This window comes from Gymnogyps californianus, chromosome 6 (assembly GCF_018139145.2).
Source record: "Gymnogyps californianus isolate 813 chromosome 6, ASM1813914v2, whole genome shotgun sequence".
NCBI lineage: Eukaryota > Metazoa > Chordata > Aves > Accipitriformes > Cathartidae > Gymnogyps > Gymnogyps californianus.
In genome coordinates, this window is record NC_059476.1 from 31,425,615 (window position 1) to 31,442,851 (window position 17,237).

Sequence of the window (17,237 nt, forward strand, 5' to 3'; positions counted from 1 at the left end):
TTAAAGTGTTCTTACTACAGAAACAAAATTTTAGATATGTACTTTGCAAATTACATTTAACTGTTAAATTTGTTCTTCGTGTTAAGTTATATTGCCCTTCTAACTTTAAATTGCTGAAACGCACCCTTTCAACTCTCTTATAATTCTTTTGAATTATATGAATAGTCAGCTAACAGCTCTTCTGTCATCTGTGAGCCTCAACACTCGCCCTAGAAACTCATGTTGGGATATTTTTACGAGGTTACAAGCTCCAGACACAAAACACGAGGAGGTTACCACTTCCACAGCAAGGGCAAGAGAATTGAGCAAGTATTGTCAGCGGCAAGTCTAGCATAGCCTAAACCAGAATCAATGGCAGTTTAAATTAATATGCCGGGCTCTGAACAGCTGTGGCCGATGAGCTGGTGCTTGCTTGATACTGCCACAGAGCCACTGACCTCCAGCAAAAGAGCAAGGTGGACAGCTGGGGGTAGTAACCTCACAAGCCGTCTCACTACTAACTCCCAGAACTTGCAAGGAGAACCCTGATACATACAAGTAGGTAAACAAAGCTTCAATAAGCCCAAGCGGAAAAGAAGGGGGGGGAGGGGAACAAAAGGAAAAAAAAAAGGAAAAAGAAGAAAAAGAATAAAACCCCAAATCCATCGGCAAGCAAATATCTTGTAATTACAACATTCATTATCTTACATAGAACCTGCAAAGTATTTGGTTATTCTCAATATCATAGAGTGATAAACACTTATGTATAAAGCATGACATGCTCATGCACAGTTATTTCACAAATACTGGAGATATTAAATTAGATGGCTATATTAAGAAAGTGCTTCCACAGTACAAATAATCTAAAATTAGTTCTACGCTGCATTCAGTTTCTACTTTCAACTGCAATACTTCACAATTAAAAATAAAGTATGTAAGAAAGTATTATTGCTCTGGGAAAAGTTTCCAGGACTCTAGATGTATGTGTCTGAGCTTATCTTACCCTGTTAGTATTCTGCAAGTTTTGCTGAGATGAAAATACATTTTAATGCAAACCAGAGTTAAACTCTAAGTGCATTGTAGATCCGCTTGGTTAAATAACTACAGAAACAACATGGCATGCACATGCACACAAACTACTCCTCTTCAGTTTAAACAATGTACTTTCACCAAATATAGCTTCAAAGACATTTCTAAATCCAAACACAGTAATCTTTCAATAAGTAGAGTTCAAAGGTAATGTTTATACTTCAATAGTTATAGTCCCCTATTTCCCTGCACTGAAGTGCTAAAGCAATACTGTTTATTTTTTTCACACAAAATTCAAAACCAAACATACACACAAGAAACATGACTAGAAAGCTCAATGAGGTTAAAATATTTAAATTTAGTAGTTTTATTAGTAGTATCTCTCCCATTAGTATTCAAGCAGTTACACCACCACTTAGTACAAAAAGGTTACTGTAAATACACTAAGAAAGAAAAGTTTTTCAACAGCTGTTGCACAGTAGAGCTAAGAATAGCAAAACAACATGTAAGGTAGCAGTTTGTTTGGTTTTGTTTGTTTTTAGATTAAATGAAACTTCACATTCAGCTAATAAAATCATATGACTAACCAATTCATGATTATTTACTTCCTAATTATTCAGATTACTTTTCACCATAGGTTTTTTTAACAAAGAAAAATTTCAGAACAGAACATTTAAGTTTTAAAAGATTCAAATTATTACTCAAGATCCTGAGATTCCTGTACTGTGTTGTAAGAACATACATATTTTAAGGACATGATAAAAGTATGCCTTCTTTACGTGGACTTGGCTATGGTACACATTTAATTTTTTAAAGGATATTACATATCTGGATTAGAAATAAGAAAACCAGCAAGTTTCTATTACACTGTTTTTCATGGAGATTAAGGATATTACGCAAGGACCTTTATCTAAATCAATCTTAGATTTTGGTAAGTTAACAAGTAGCTGTTTATTATTTTAAAATACATTTTAACTGGCACCCTAGATTTATTTCCATACAATTCCATATCAACTACACCATTTCAGAAGGACTTCACCTAACATTTCATGAAACTTATCATAGCATCATAACCTTGGAACCTCTGGAGAAGGGCATTCTTGACTTTTAAACCTAGCTGAGGGGAACCTAGTCCATAACTGACTTCTTAAGACTGCTTCAAAATAGTACCATCAGAAAGAAATGTTTATCTGCTTGGTTTTGCCTCAAGGAAAAAAAAAAGCAATTCTTGAAATGAAAACAAAAACAATCCCTGTATTAATGTTTAGTAGATAACCACATCTTACCATTCTTAATCTAAACATTAAGTCAACAAATAAGCAAAAAAGAAAATCTGGTATGTTTCTAATTACATATCCATGTTACAATAATCTGACTGTAAAATACATTCCTATCAATACAAACATCTTCAAACTGTACTGTGAATGCATTTCCTGTCTACTTTTCTCACCGTAAGTTCTTGAATTAGTTCTCTATCCTACTGCATAAAATTCCCATCCTCAGATACAGAAATGAGATACAAAATTTAGCCTCCTCTTACTACATAGGAACTTGCCCAGATTTCTTTGAGATATGTTACCCACTACACTTTCAACAGGAGCTTCTGAGCCGGACAGAGCCAACATAAAAACTGTAAAATGAAGGGATTCTTGGACAGCTTAACTCAACCTTCCTGAACTTGACAATCTTGGCCTAGCAATAGGGCAGGCTCTTGTTTTATGCTGAGCCTGAGATGGTCACACTACTGGAACAACCTGGGCTAAGCCAGGCTAAATGGAAGTAAGGAAAGCACTGTTAGGAGGATACTGGTCAAAGGACCAGCAAAACGTGTGACAGCACGCCGCAGAACAGAGCCGCTCCGGAGTGGAATCACTGGTACTTCCTGTTTTGATCAACTGATTCAAAAGACAACACGGACTTCTGGTTACTCCACTCCCGGAAAATGCTTTGAGCACACTGACCTGCATTTCCCATTTGTGGTTTGAGCCTGAAGTGGCTCAGCATGTTTGTTACGGAATTAACTCCTAGCAAATAGTTTGCCACCAAGGAAATTCAGTGGCAGCTAACCCAACCCTTACAGAATAATTGCTTCCTAACTGAACAGAGATCTTACACAGTCTTGATGGTTACTGAACGAACAAGCTCCATCACATGAGAAGAGATGGTTCTACCACCACTGATTTGGGAGGAGACAGAAAGATGACAACTCTGCAGACATACAGCCACTAGAAGCTGAAAAGTAGGAAGTTACTCCTAATCTGTCAACTAAAGTTATTGGTTCAGTAGTTGTACATTAGAGGTCTTTCATCTTCTAGTTGATGCCTTGCTGCAGGCAAGTCAAACTAAGGAAGTATTTTACATTTAAGGGGTGGGGTGGGGAAGGAGTCATCCAAGTCCAGTTTTCAATACCCCAAAGAAAACAAAGTAATCATACAACCAAAATCTTTATGTTAAACAAAGAGACGACATGATACAGGAGACCAGTTGCAGAAGGTAGTTAAGCATATATAGCCATACTGATTAGGTGTAATATACTAAGCTGTATTTCTCCAGTTACATCACACTAGAAACAGTAAAGACTTGCACAAATTCACAGTTGCAATTAAGAGAGACATTTTCCCTACTAAGTAAGATGTAAGAAAATTTTACACTGTCTCAAAAAAATAGAGTAGAACTAGCAAAAGTACAATGAAGGGCTGTATTACAGAGAGATGCCATATTAAAGAAAGGTTAAAATAAACCTTCTTGAGAATTGTAGAGAGATGTATGATACTCTCCATTGAACCTTAACATGGAGGAGATAACCAGAGAGATTTAATCACAATTTCTCTCTGTACACCACCTAGGAACTAACAAATTATCAGGCAGCAGTTTTAGATGCAAACAAAATGCATCTTTTGTATATAACAAACATTTAAAACTAAAGCACTCACTTTCACAGGGTCTTGTGAGTGTCAAAGTCATAAATAGACTCAAAAAATACACCTGAAAGCAGGTCAGGCTATGAAATACACCACCACCGATCTCTCACTCAGGAAGTACATAAAACATCTGAGCAACACCTGGGATGATGTACTCTGTCCACATCCAGTATTTATAGTTTTTCCCTCTTTTGGCCTTGGTAACATTTTTTGTCTTTTGTCTTTGTGACCTTGCTGTTGAAATTCAAGTATAAAGGTATGAAAACAGGAGGCAGAACATATATAGGAACACAAATGATTAGCAAAATGACTTGTTTTTATTTGGTTCTGATAAACTCCCTTCTTCTTGCCATTTGTGTGCTTGTTGACTTACAAGCCCATAATCCTTAGTAAAAACAGGGCAAGCTGTGCCAAGAGAGGGAAATTTTGTGGTGGTGTTGCCATTTTATTTTTTGCCAGATCAGCTACTTACATACAGGGAAAGCATAAAACAACCTCCCTCCCCCAACTGTTGCTAATACTATTACTACTTACAAAAACAGTGGACAAGAATGGAAAAAAGGTAACTTGTGAAGGTGGTTGGGGGTGTCGGGGTGTTGGGTTTGTTTTGGTTTTCCCTTTTATAAAAGAATATTGCATCCAGAGTTTTCAACCCAACCGTACATGCTTATGCCCTGCCATTTGACACCAGAAAGCTTTTGTCCAGTCGTATCAGCAAAATAAGAAGTATCAGCAAAAAAAGCCCTTCTCTTTTTCCCTTTGTGTAACAGAAGGGCATCCGCCCATTTTTCGGTTCATTTCAACTCAGGATAGCATCTGAAAGACACTTAAGAGGGAAATACAGATGGTATCTCAAAGACATACTAATTAGCATTTACTGGTACTCTATTCAGAGAGCTCACCTATACATGGCGTCTCCAAGCATTACTCTTCCCTCAAGTCTCTTATATGAAAGGAAAGAGATTTTTCATTAATAAAGTTTAACAGCACTACTTCTGTAAATACTGCATCAGCTCTAAATGCTTTGGGAGTGGGATCATTGAGAACAGAGGGCAGAGTGATGAAAAAACTGGTTTATGATGACCCTTCTCTACCCAGATTATCCTTTCACTTTAGCACATTGATCGCTCTAGTAAATGGCTGATGTGGTTAGTGTCCACGGCAGACCATCTTGGTTAATGAAGCTATTTAATGCTACAAATAGCTCTTAAAATACACAGTCTTCTATTAGTATGCACATGTTCCCCAAACACTTAATCTCAATTTTGAAATTTGCTACTAAGAAGAGAGTTAACTCTGTCCCAGCCGAAACCAGGACATAATTACAAGCCTGAGAATAGAAACTGTTCTTTCTGGTAGACAAAAGAGTGATTTTTCAAGACAGTGCCTCATCTGCAGAATCCTCTATTGATAAACAATTTGAGAACTGTTATTTACTGTTCAGCTGTCTCATTGGAGGAGAAATGATCTGCTCCCCTCCCTCAGGGAGAAAAAGGGAGGAAATTACTTCTTGGTTTTGTATCAGTGCGAAGTCCATCATTTTCAGCACCAGCTCCAAGTCCTTTACTTTTTAGTAGTACACAAGTAATGTTAAATCTATGCTAGCTGTTGCCTTGTTTGCAAGATGCATGGTACAACTGGCCTTTGAATTATCCAACATCTTTTTAGGAATATGTGACTGAATGAGAAGAAAATAGTACTTGCCTGTCTTCTTGTCTTGTCAGGCATAAAATAACCTAAGTAAAATAGGAAGGTGAAAGAAGCTAACATACATCATCAAGACATGTGTTCAGCATGTAGACCAGATTATGATCTTCCTCACCTGAAGTAGTGTAGATTGACTACAAATTTTTCACTTGTCAACACGAGTTCCAACTTTATAGCTTTGTCAATTTGCTTATGGTGTACAGAAAGTTACAGGTTTTGAGCAATAAGTCAGCTAAAGATAAAATATGGGTTAACTGAATTCAATGCTGATCTTTCCCTTGGAGCTGCTTCTCTAAAATTTGACCTCCAAAAGACGATACATGCTTCTCTGTCAGACAAATGTATGAATGCCAAATGTATGTTAAGATTCCTTGGCTGAGCTCCATAAGCAAAAGAGGCACAGTTGTGTTGTAAGTAAAATTTCTGTTTTCTTGAAAAGAGGTTCAACATTTTTTTGTAACAGTGGCCAAAATCTGCAAGATAACATAATCTGAGATGCAAACTTCCATGGAGAACGAGCAAATGACAACTGGTGAAACCAGCTAGTGAAAGTCTCCGAAGCTGTCCCACCTGTTATAGAGACCCCATTTCTAACCCAAATGGGAAAAAGTGAGAAGGGCCAACAGCACCACAGCTTAAAAACCACTGTATGTGGGCACTGCCTCAGCTCCAGTTAAGCAGAACTGGAACAGTGAGAAGCTAGATGTAGGAGGGCCAGTGCTCACTATCTGTTTTTTAAACAGATTTAATGTTGCAGAAGAGAATTCTGAAATAAGTCAGAAATCTGACATTTCAGGATTATTCTACTTAGCCTCTTAGTTACATAAAGGGAAAAAAGCTTTAGACACCACAAAGCAGCAAACTATGAACCAAACGCCCCCATCACTCATAATCAATTACAGGAATGCCTTTAAGATATCAAGGCAGTGGAATTTAGTATGAAAAAAAAAACCCATAACTTTTTATTAATAGCAGTAATAATTAAAAAACAGTGTAATAATATTTTGTACCAATCAAACACTGTGCCAGAAGACAAGATGCCCAACAGGCATGTCACTTAGTTGTGTTACCAGTCTTCAACTAAAGCATTAGTAATAACCATGACCAGACAGATTACACCAAATAAAATTTGTCTGATATGGTAACTTTTTTCCAGTGTATCTTTCTACAACAGATGTCTCTGTAGTTGAGGATGTTTTGTCTTTTTTCATAACAAACATGGACAGAGAGTAGATCAAACAGCTGTTTCAGTATGGTATTAAAGACTGTCACTAGCATAAAAAAAGAAGGCTCAGAAATTTTTATAAGAAAGATATGGTGGCTGCTTATCAGATGCTTTTTACCCCTGAAATACTTGAAATAAAATTTTGCATGCATTAACCTTACCTCAGAATTAGGAAACTGAATGAAACTGTATTGTACTTCAAGCTTCCTCCAGACTGTTTTCATCTGTACTTCCACTTCATTAGTTCAAAGGTGATATTATGGAAATGCATATTTCTATTAGTCTGTAAAACAGGAAGGGAATTTGACTTAAGAGATATTCGAAGAAATTGTATTCATAGTTTATAGTACATAATGTGAATTGCACATTGCAGATACTGGTATCTGGAATTACGGAAGCCACCTGCTATTATGAACTGCTCCTAGCTAGAAAAAACTTCTTAGACTCCTGCATTTCTAATAGTTGCACGGTTGCAGTATATTTGTAAAATACTGACACTAAAAAGCATTTAAAATTCATTTTATTTGTATCATTAAATTATTCACTCACTTTTAAAAAAAAAACTAAAAAAGATTTTATCCTTTAGTTTAAATACAGGTTTGTCTTAGATGAACGGTGATGTCAGGGAGGAAGGGTGTTAAAAATCTCTGTAGTTAGTTTTCCTATGAAAATAAGCCTTTCTAATCTCTCCCAATAACTCTTGGATGCACCTGGTCTATACCAGTCAGATTTGCAAGCCTCCAGATACCAGGTTTCTCCAATTTATTTATTTTTTTTTTAAAACAGGTAGCAGACTAGAGGAAGGACACATTGTTGGCGACACCAGTGGAAAAACCAAACAAACAATGCACAAGTCAATCTTTATTAAACACGGGAGAACCTGTAAGACTGCAGCTTCACAACACAAATCCACTGGTGTCACCCCGTTAGTTCCAGCACACAAGGAACTGCAATACACTGAGAAATAATCAATAGGTTTATTGTAGCTGCACACACGCATGATTACTCCTGTGAAGAAAAAGCAAGCCAAGAACTTGGAAAAAAGTACTGGCAATAGGGTGGGTTTGATTTTTTTTTGTCTGTATTTTAGAACTGGCGTACATCCAAGCATTAGAGGAAAGCATGGCACAGGCTCTTGCCCAGCACTCTTAACGATTGTGAGCAAGCCTGACTTGCGTCAAGTCCCAAAGTCTTCAAATGCATTGTAGATAGCTAAATTGGGCTTATCAGCTTAGAATCAACTTAGATTCCATCTTGAGCATATGCCACCTATTGCCAATTCTTCCCATTTTATCACTGTGTCACAATTTTTGAATGTTTCCATCATCCAAAGCTTTCAAAAAGATCATACAAGAATTTTATCATTTAGAAGTCCCAATCTTATGACCGCAAACATAACCTTGAAAGTAACACAAAGGCTCAAACACCAGTAATCCAGCTATACTGTTAAAAAACATAAAACCAATCCTACATTGTAGAGATTTAATGACTTATTTTTGAATGCCAAGGCCAACAGTACTGGGAATAGGGATGGACAAATCATGTGCCTGCATGATTTCCAGCAGAGGAAGAGTTTCAGCATCCGCTTTCCTTCTCTTTTCCTTTCTAAACACCATAAAGATCTTTACCATTACAAGAAGGTCAGAATACTTCTGTCCCCATGTCAATTTATAAGCACTGCTCCTCACACACTGAGGTTTAATAGTCTTGGTAATAAATAATAAATTTGTGTAAAATGGTAACCTGAAACCATCCTGAATATCAAATAGCACCAGTTCTTAAAGACAACTGTCTCCACTGAGCAGACAGGCTGACACTTGACTTTCTTCCATGGTAAAACTGAAAAAACATTCTTGCCATGCAGAAGTGTTTGTGGAGATTGTTTTCGCTTTTTTAAAGTAAGCTTGTAAAGAATCTGAAAAATATATCCTTTTTTTTCTCTCTATAATCAAGGAACTTGAGTTCATATTCTGTTGGACTCCAAAAGAAACAACTATAAACAGAAAAAGGTTGGTGTGCTTTCTGTTTTTACAACACCTCCAATCCCCTTGTATCTAGTATCTGATTTATACAAAGGCCACTTTGTATTATTTAAAGATGCTGCTTTACAAGAGTAAAGACATCTCTGAACAATGCTGGTATTGTTTTGTTTTTAAAATGATGTCCTCTTGATATTTTTTCCAAACTCCCAAATGATGAAATTCTTAAAAACTGTTAATTTCTGTAAGCATTCATTGCATTTCCTGATCCCACTCCTATGTATCAGATATCCAAGCTCTCTTACCAAACAAAATTATTTTAGTGAACTTCCTGATCTGCACGGCTCTAGGTATGTCTACATTAGCATTTCAATTCAGATCAGGACTGCACTTTTGAAGTCAATCTCCCAAACAGCCCTATTTTCCTTGCTTTGCTTTACATTGCAAAGCAGTCTCCAAGTACATGAACCAGATTTCTTTTGAATAAAACTAGATCAGAGAATGAGCTTCAGGTGTGCACTGTACACGCTCCAACCACTAACAGGAATTCAGCCACAGAATCAGACGAGGATCAGCTTGAAATAAAACCCTCACAACCTGTATAGCGTGGATGCCAGGTTCTCAGCACCTGACAGATCTGATCCTATTACACCACACTGCTTGGTAATGCGGACACAGCCTCTTTTATGACTTACTGAATTTTTGTGTCAGTTCCAAATTCATCTCTCCCTTTTTTAAAAGAGGAGCTACAAAACCTCTGTCAGAGATGGGACTGAAGTTAATGATTATTAATTTATGCGAGTGACCTCACTGTGTTACTATTTCTTCAATTTCTTCATCAGCATGCGATGCTACTTAAGAACATACTTAATTTTATAAAAAACAATTGAGTTAAATATTTATTTTATACAGTTATCCAAAATGCTTAATTATTAATGGATTAGTTTTTCAAAACGTTTAGTGTCATTCTTGATGGCATCTTCCAGAGAAGCGCTATCAAGAACAAAGTAAAACTATCGAAGAAATTATTCGCACGCCACCTTCATTTTATTAGAACTTGGTCTACTACAATGACTACAAGAAGCACAAACCAGTTCAAAAGTACAGAGCCTCACAGTGCTTGTCACTAGTTACATATTCAATCCACATTTATCTGAGAATTCTTCTGTGTTAAGATTAAATTCAGGATCTTCATATACTATTAACTCAGAAATATAAGCACCCAATCTGGAAAAAGAAAAATCTGAACTACATTAATACACTAATTACTTAGTTAACCCAGAGAACTGTAAATTTTCTGCCACTGGCAGGTCCCAAGGAACAGTCACAATATCTAAGCTGAGCTGATTTAAGCCTCATTCTGCGTCTGGGGGGGCGGGAAGGGCTACCCTGCTAGCGCAGGGCAGAGGGCAGGAACCAACAGCCATGAGCAGGACAGACAGACAGGAGAGACTTGCAGTGGGCAAAGCTCAAGTTGAAATGACTCACCTCAAGGAAGAAGCCATACTCAGGCTGTGGATTCCTTTTTCTTGACTTACCACTTATCTCTAGATCCTGCTTCCCTTCTCAATAGCTCCAGTTCCTCCAGCTCCAGGGCCACATCCAACTTATTCCCTCACCCATCTCCTCTTTTGAAGAGAAAAACTTTCCTGGCACTCGACTCTCCCTGCACTCTGCTCCTCCAGTTCATTCCCCCTTTGCCCCAGCCGCCTCACAAGTTTTCAGCTCAATTACTTTATTTATCTTAAATTATCTCTTCCTCCTGAAAGCACCTTGTTCCTTGTTACAGTTGGGGAAATATGCCAAAATTTAAAAATTGCCCTTTATTTTGAATTAAAAAAAAAAAAAGGCAACTTTCAGTACTTCAGTGTGAATTAAGAGATTTTACAGCAGAATAAGACACCAGAGGTAGATGAAGGGCATTCCTGATGTGGCTATAAACATCCAGTACCCTGACAAATCTATAGCTGAATAAGCACTGCAGTTTTTAGCCCAGAAACAGACAGGAAAGGTTGGCACGTGGGAAGTCTGCAATTGCAGGAAGACAGGATACTCAGAAGGGCTTTACCTTTAAATGAAAATTGACTTATCATAGTTTTTAGAAACAGATGGTGCAAATGGCAAATCTTTGTGCTATTAGACATCCGTAACTCAGGTGTGCATTTTAAATACAAAATTATATGTATTTAAGGAACATAAGTTTGGAAAGTAACTTTAATTAAAGTAACATAACAGTTAAAGTAATTCAATTGCAAATTAAGTCCATGATCATACAAGGACTCATTGGTACAGACTATGGGTTAAATACTCCATTTACTCTGGCTTCCAGTTACTTCTTTCTTGCTCTTTTACTTCCTCCAGCCACCAGCGCTTCACTTCTGCAGGGTTAGCTGTTCAGCTAATCATACCTTTACCCCAATTCATGAAACAGAACTTGTTTTAAAGTTCCTGTAAATTCAGATCACGTCACAGACACGGGCTAGGGTGATAACAGACAAACAGTTAAATCAGAAAAAAACCCCAGGGGCAATAACCTTCAGCATTTGAGATCTGGGGTAAGAGCAAAGGGGAGAAAGAGAAGAGCAGGTGGTGCTAGCAACATGTCTCTGTATGCAGTGTCAGAGAGTTCATGGCCAGCTGATGGCTCTGTTAACCATAGATGGGAGAGGTTTCAGAAGCAGAAATTATTCATTTTCAGGTAAACTATAGTCCTAAACAAAAGGCTTTTTGTTAGAAATCTATGCACAAAGAAAATACACTGCAGGCCCAGACGCCAGCCTAGAAGATGCTTCAGTTAACAGTCTCATGACTGCCACTAGAAAATTTAGCCAGAGTTGCCGTAAGCTAGAAAGAGTCTGAAAAATAATGAGTGTACTGCTTTTAGAAGTCTACTGTAGCTGTGAAATTTGAGTGGAATTTTAAAGGGAAAGCAGCCATACCAAATTTCCAAATCCTACTTCAAAGTTCATGTCCAAGGATATGAACTTCTTAAGGAAAACCTTTTCAAGAAATTTACATGTGAGAAAACCCCCGCAGCACGCTGGGAAAAGCAAACATCATACCGCCTGTGGCACATTTGGGGCTTGGTGGTTTTGTCTGTGGAGCAGTGAAGGTATATGAGCAAGAACATCTCGTTGAACAAACAGCCCTTCCAAATTCAATGGGACCGTTATATGAAATAAAATGAATTGGCTGAACAAGCATATTGCTTTCCAGCCTCTGGACACCAAGTTTTCCAGGTAGCAAGATGGGAAATAAGAGCCTGAAATATGGTTCATGCATATTTATCCAATCCTTGAGGCAAGCTAGTTCAAAATCATTCAAAATCACTTAAGTAAAAATATACCTACATGAAAGCTAATTTTAAAAAATCAATTTTATGCCTGCATTAACTTGAGTTTTAACAAACAATCACCAAGTTATTCTTGCAAGGTATTAAAAATGCAAGGAATAATACAACATTCCAGCACTTCATGTCATACTATTCTTCACATCTGTATTACAGTGGTTTGGTCTTTCTATAAATCTAGTCAAGACTCTCAAATGAGTTCAGGATACCACTGATCTTTCCAGCAATTCCAGGCTGTTCTTGGAAAGGCTAGGTTTTGTTGTCTTTATTGATTACTGCATGGATCCTTTATGGCAGAAAAAATTTGTAATCATTTGTGGGGAGGTTTACAGAACTTCGGAAATACTACCTTGGAATAGTTTGACAAAAACAAGGTATCACATATAAATAATACAGACTTAAACATCAACTGGTCAATTTAAGTACTAATCTAAGCTGGCTGGTTGTTTGTGCAGGCAGGTAGAATAACAAGTGCTGCTGCCACTAATGCAAAATCTCTTGATTAACCTTTCATTTCCAGTCTGACAGAAAATACAGGACAAACTTGTACAATTGAAAAAAAAAAATACAACTGCTTTTAAGTCAGGTCTCCCTCTTTTTAGGAAAAATTTCTTCTCTATCAGAGGCATGCAACTTCCTTCTTACCGAGACAGAATTTTTATTTATTTCATGAACATTATTAGTCGGAAGTTATATCAATCAACTAGGCCTAGCACATCAACATAATTTTTTTGCAGAACAAACAGCTGCTCTTCCAGGTCCTTAAAGAACTTGTCTACTTGGGAGGTATCAGAGGACTCTTCACATGTCACATCATTTGGTCCCCTTACATAGGAGGAGAGAATCTGCACCGTAGAGCAACCTGAGCTTTTTCTTCTGAGGCCTTACAACCATGCAAGCTCACACAGACAGAAGACACCCTGAACAAGTAATATCTGAAGGACAGACACACTGCTTCACAGCCAGGCACTCTCCCTGCCCTTGTTAAACATTTCTGTTTTCATCATCTGAGTTTCCTGCCAAGATATAAGACAAAGTGTTCTACACGATCAAGCTCCTGAAAAATCGTTGCCCCGGGGCATATCTAGAAGTATTAGAACACAAATAAATTCCTGACTGTGCAGTACCAGACAGATAGACAAGATGCATTTTCCAGAATGACATGAATCTGCATAAATCACAATGCACCATACTCTCCACAGCATCTAGTGACACAAGGAATTCATTATCAGGGCCATGAGAATCCAGACATAAACCTCCTTAGACCGATAATGAAAGTCTGCCTCGGCAGTAGAGCCAGAAGATTCCACCAGGCTTTTACTTTGTCCTGGCAGATGTAATTTCCTAGAGTAGAAAGAATTTAAGCCTCCTGATTTCTTAGAGGATATCTTGAATATTTTATTTTGGCATACCTAGCTACATCATCTGGAGTCATCTGAAGGACTCCACAGCCTGCTGTGCTGTGAGAGCAGGCTCTGCGCTCCCAGTGAAGCTGCAGTATTCCTCTCAGTCATCTTAAATGTTCATCATCCAATGAGCCAGTAGAAGCTGAAACATCAGCTGACTCTCCATACTTTGGGGCTAAAAGGCATCTGACAACAGCTCGCTGTTAAAACAAAAGTGGTTATATAGTAGGCCACCCTCAAAGGCAATCCCATCAGCCTGCAGCACTGGTGACGCATCAAAGCCAGACAGTTCATTCAACGTGGACAGGTCAAGTCAGAATCTGACTCGCCAAGCTTTTTCAAAAACCACTCGGCTAAAGCCTTTGCTGTGCAACTCCATCTTTCATCATATCCCACAGCTCCCCAAGTACCCAAAACAGTTCTCTAACAAGTACTTTTGCTTTTCAAGAGAGATCTAAAACTCAACTGTTTTACCTCAACTTTGGAGGTACCCAACCCAAAGCTCCTCCATCCACAATCTGAACTTCCTCTCAGGATACTGAAGACAGACTGGCCCCACGATTAACAGTCTTCTGCTGCATTTGACATCCCTGGAAACGTAAGGATAGTTGTGATACCATGGACTTCACAAGCCTTCCCGAGTTTCAAAAATTTATCAAAAAATACCTAGGCTCCATGCTGTTTAGCCATCAGGCAAATTTCATAGTCAACTTTCCCAGCATGCTTCAAACCCTCACTGGGTCCTACTCGCCACCTGGCTAATAGGTTGCCTTGCGTGAATGGAAGCAACAATAAAATTTGATCACTTGGCACACAGACCCAGAGGCGCGCATTCTTATCATAATACTGATCCTGGGAATGTTGCCCAGACTTCAATTTCTCTCTGAGAAAAGAACCAATGAAATCTAGCTCCTGCCTGTGCCGCAGGACGTATGAGACCACATTTTGATAGGTGATCCTCTTTTCCCTCCCCCTAAGATTCCTACAAAAGGTCAAATATTTCTTCAATTTGTCTTTTTACAGAGTAATTCAAATGGTGAGAAATATTTTCAGGAACCCTTTGTTTAAAAAAAAAAAAAAAGTTCTGCCACAACTTTAAAATCCCGTGGTCTTGGGCACTATCAAAATGCTATAGAGCAAACAAGATTCCAAAACTGCACTAATGTTCTACCACACTGACTCATACCTCTGCATCCATGTGTAGGATTAATGCTTGGTTTCTTTCATTTTTAAATTGAACCATAGTGTGGCGAGTTGACCCTGGCTGGATGCCAGGTGCCCACCAAAGCCGCTCTATCACTCCCCTCCTCAACTGGACAGGGGAGAGAAAATATAACAAAAGGCTCGTGGGTCGAGATAAGGACAGGGAGAGATCACTCAGCAATTACCATCACGGGCAAAACAGACTGGACTTGGGGAAAAAAAAGTTAATTTATTACCAGTCAAATCAGAGTAGGATAATGACAAATAAAACCGAATCTTAAAAACATCTTCTCCCCACCCTCTCCCCACCCCTCCCTTCTTCCCAGCCTTAACTTTACTCCTGAATTCTCTATCGCCTTCCCTGCCAGTGGCACAGGGGGACGGGGAATGGAGGTTGCAGTCAGTTTATCACACGTTGTTTCTGCCGCTCCTTCCTCCTCAGGGGGAGGAGGACTCACACTCTTCCCCTGCTCCAGAGTGGGGTCCCTCCCACGGGAGACAGTCCTCCATGAACTTCTCCAACATGAGCCCTTCCCACAGGCTGCAGTTCTTCATGAACTGCTCCAGCGTGGGTCCCTTCCATGGGGCGCAGTCCTTCAGGAACAGACTGCTCCAGCCTGGGTCCCCCACGGGGTCACAAGCCCTGCCAGCAAACCTGCTCCAGCGTGGGCTCCTCTCTCCATGGGTCCACAGGTCCTGCCAGGAGCCTGCTCCAGCACGGGCTTCCCACGGGGTCACAGCGTCCTTTGGGCAGCCACCTGCTCCAGCATGGGGTCCTCCAGGGGCTGCAGGTGGATATCTGCTCCACTGTGGACCTCCATGGGCTGCAGGGGGACAGCCTGCCTCACCTTGGTCTTCACCACGGGCTGCAGGGGTATCTCTGCTCTGGCGCCTGGAGCACCTCCTCCTCCACCTTCTTCACTGACCTTGGTGTCTGCAGAGTTGTTGCTCTCACATCTTCTCACTCCTCTCTCTGGCTGCAGTTGCTGCTGCGCAGTAACTTCTTCCCTTTCTTAAATGTGTTATCCCAGAGGTGCTACCACAGTCGCTGATGGGCTCGGCCTTGGCCAGCGGCGGGTCCGTCTTGGAGCTGGCTGGCATTGGCTCTATCGGACATAGGGGAAGCTTCTAGCAGCTTCTCACAGAAGCCACCCCTGTAGCCTCCCCACTACCAAAACCTTGCCACGCAAACCCAATACCCATAGCCATGCAGAATGATATTAAACACAGCTTGTGGGGTTGATAACTTCTGACAAGGAACACAGGTGACAGGAACACATAGTTGGGAATGAGAAACCCCTTCCAAGGAGATCACTGCCTTCAGCAAACCATTAAGTCAGAGCCATCATCTCAACAGCTCTGAACACATGGAAGCATGACACCATCTTTAAGGAAATCAGGAGACACCTCAGACATGACCTCCCTCTCCAAATGGTTAAAGGCCTTCAGCATGAGCAGACTTACCAGGTATATAAGTTTTCCTACAGAAAATGATGTGGACTACACTCTAACATTCAAGAGAGTAAAATAACACTCCTGGGGGAACCAACGCAACATGTGCTGGAGCTCAAAAAATTACTTTTTCAGTCAGATATGAGAATACAAACATATCTAGACATTTTTGGCAGTTTAAACAGACTTTAAGTACTAAGAGTTAACTTACTTACATTACTTAATGTTCTTCTAAAAAATCATAAAAACACTTCTTTATTAGCTCAAAAGTGTTCCTCCCCAAAAGCAAAATAAACACCTATGTCTCTGTCATAACTTGGTCTTTCACAACAGAACACTCAAAGTATGAATGCCTTCCCCTATTGGATCTGACAGACAGAAAACAGTTGAAGGTCAGTCATCATGCATTTCAGTTGTCACCAATGAGAACTATTTAAAAAGAATATGCAAACCTTAAGGTCCAGAAGTTAGCAGCTGGCAAAGAGACAGAGTTGAACATTTATTTTTTTTCCCCTGGAGCTATAAGAATGCACATATTCTATTAAATGGCCTGTACTGAAACCAAAATCCTATTGGCACTAGAGGCACAAAAGCACAGAGTTCTTGCCTCGTTCAATAAAATCTGTTTAAGTTCTGCTAAAACATACAAACCTTAAAATTTGCATTTGTTTCCACCATTGTAAAGTAAAATGAAAGAATCAGTCGACTATCATTCAATCTTAAAAGCGGCAGTGACCACAAAAGCAACGGAAGTACATTTAGATGAAATTCATGCAGTGTGCATCATATCAAGAACAGAGAGAAGAGCATTCGTACTTCTACACTAAACCCTAAATTTAGGCTCCTATTGATGTAATCCCTGGTGATAAAAAAACCGCAATGCATATTTTATTTTCTATAACTGATTAGTCATACTTTCATCAACACTAGAATTTTATTAAAATCTATTGCAAAGTGTTTTCCCTCAGACTAGTTATGACTTATCAA

At 39.1% G+C, this 17,237-nt stretch overlaps 1 protein-coding gene across 1 annotated transcript in view; it reads right to left on the minus strand.

Annotated features, from left to right (window-relative positions):
- The window catches only part of BMPR1A (bone morphogenetic protein receptor type 1A), an 82,317-nt gene that overhangs the window by 35,090 nt on the left and 29,990 nt on the right, over nt 1–17,237 (minus strand). The window contains exon 2 of the mRNA XM_050898687.1: nt 7,023–7,144. The gene's annotated coding sequence lies outside the window, so the exon portion shown is untranslated. The remainder of the gene's footprint in view (nt 1–7,022; nt 7,145–17,237) is intronic.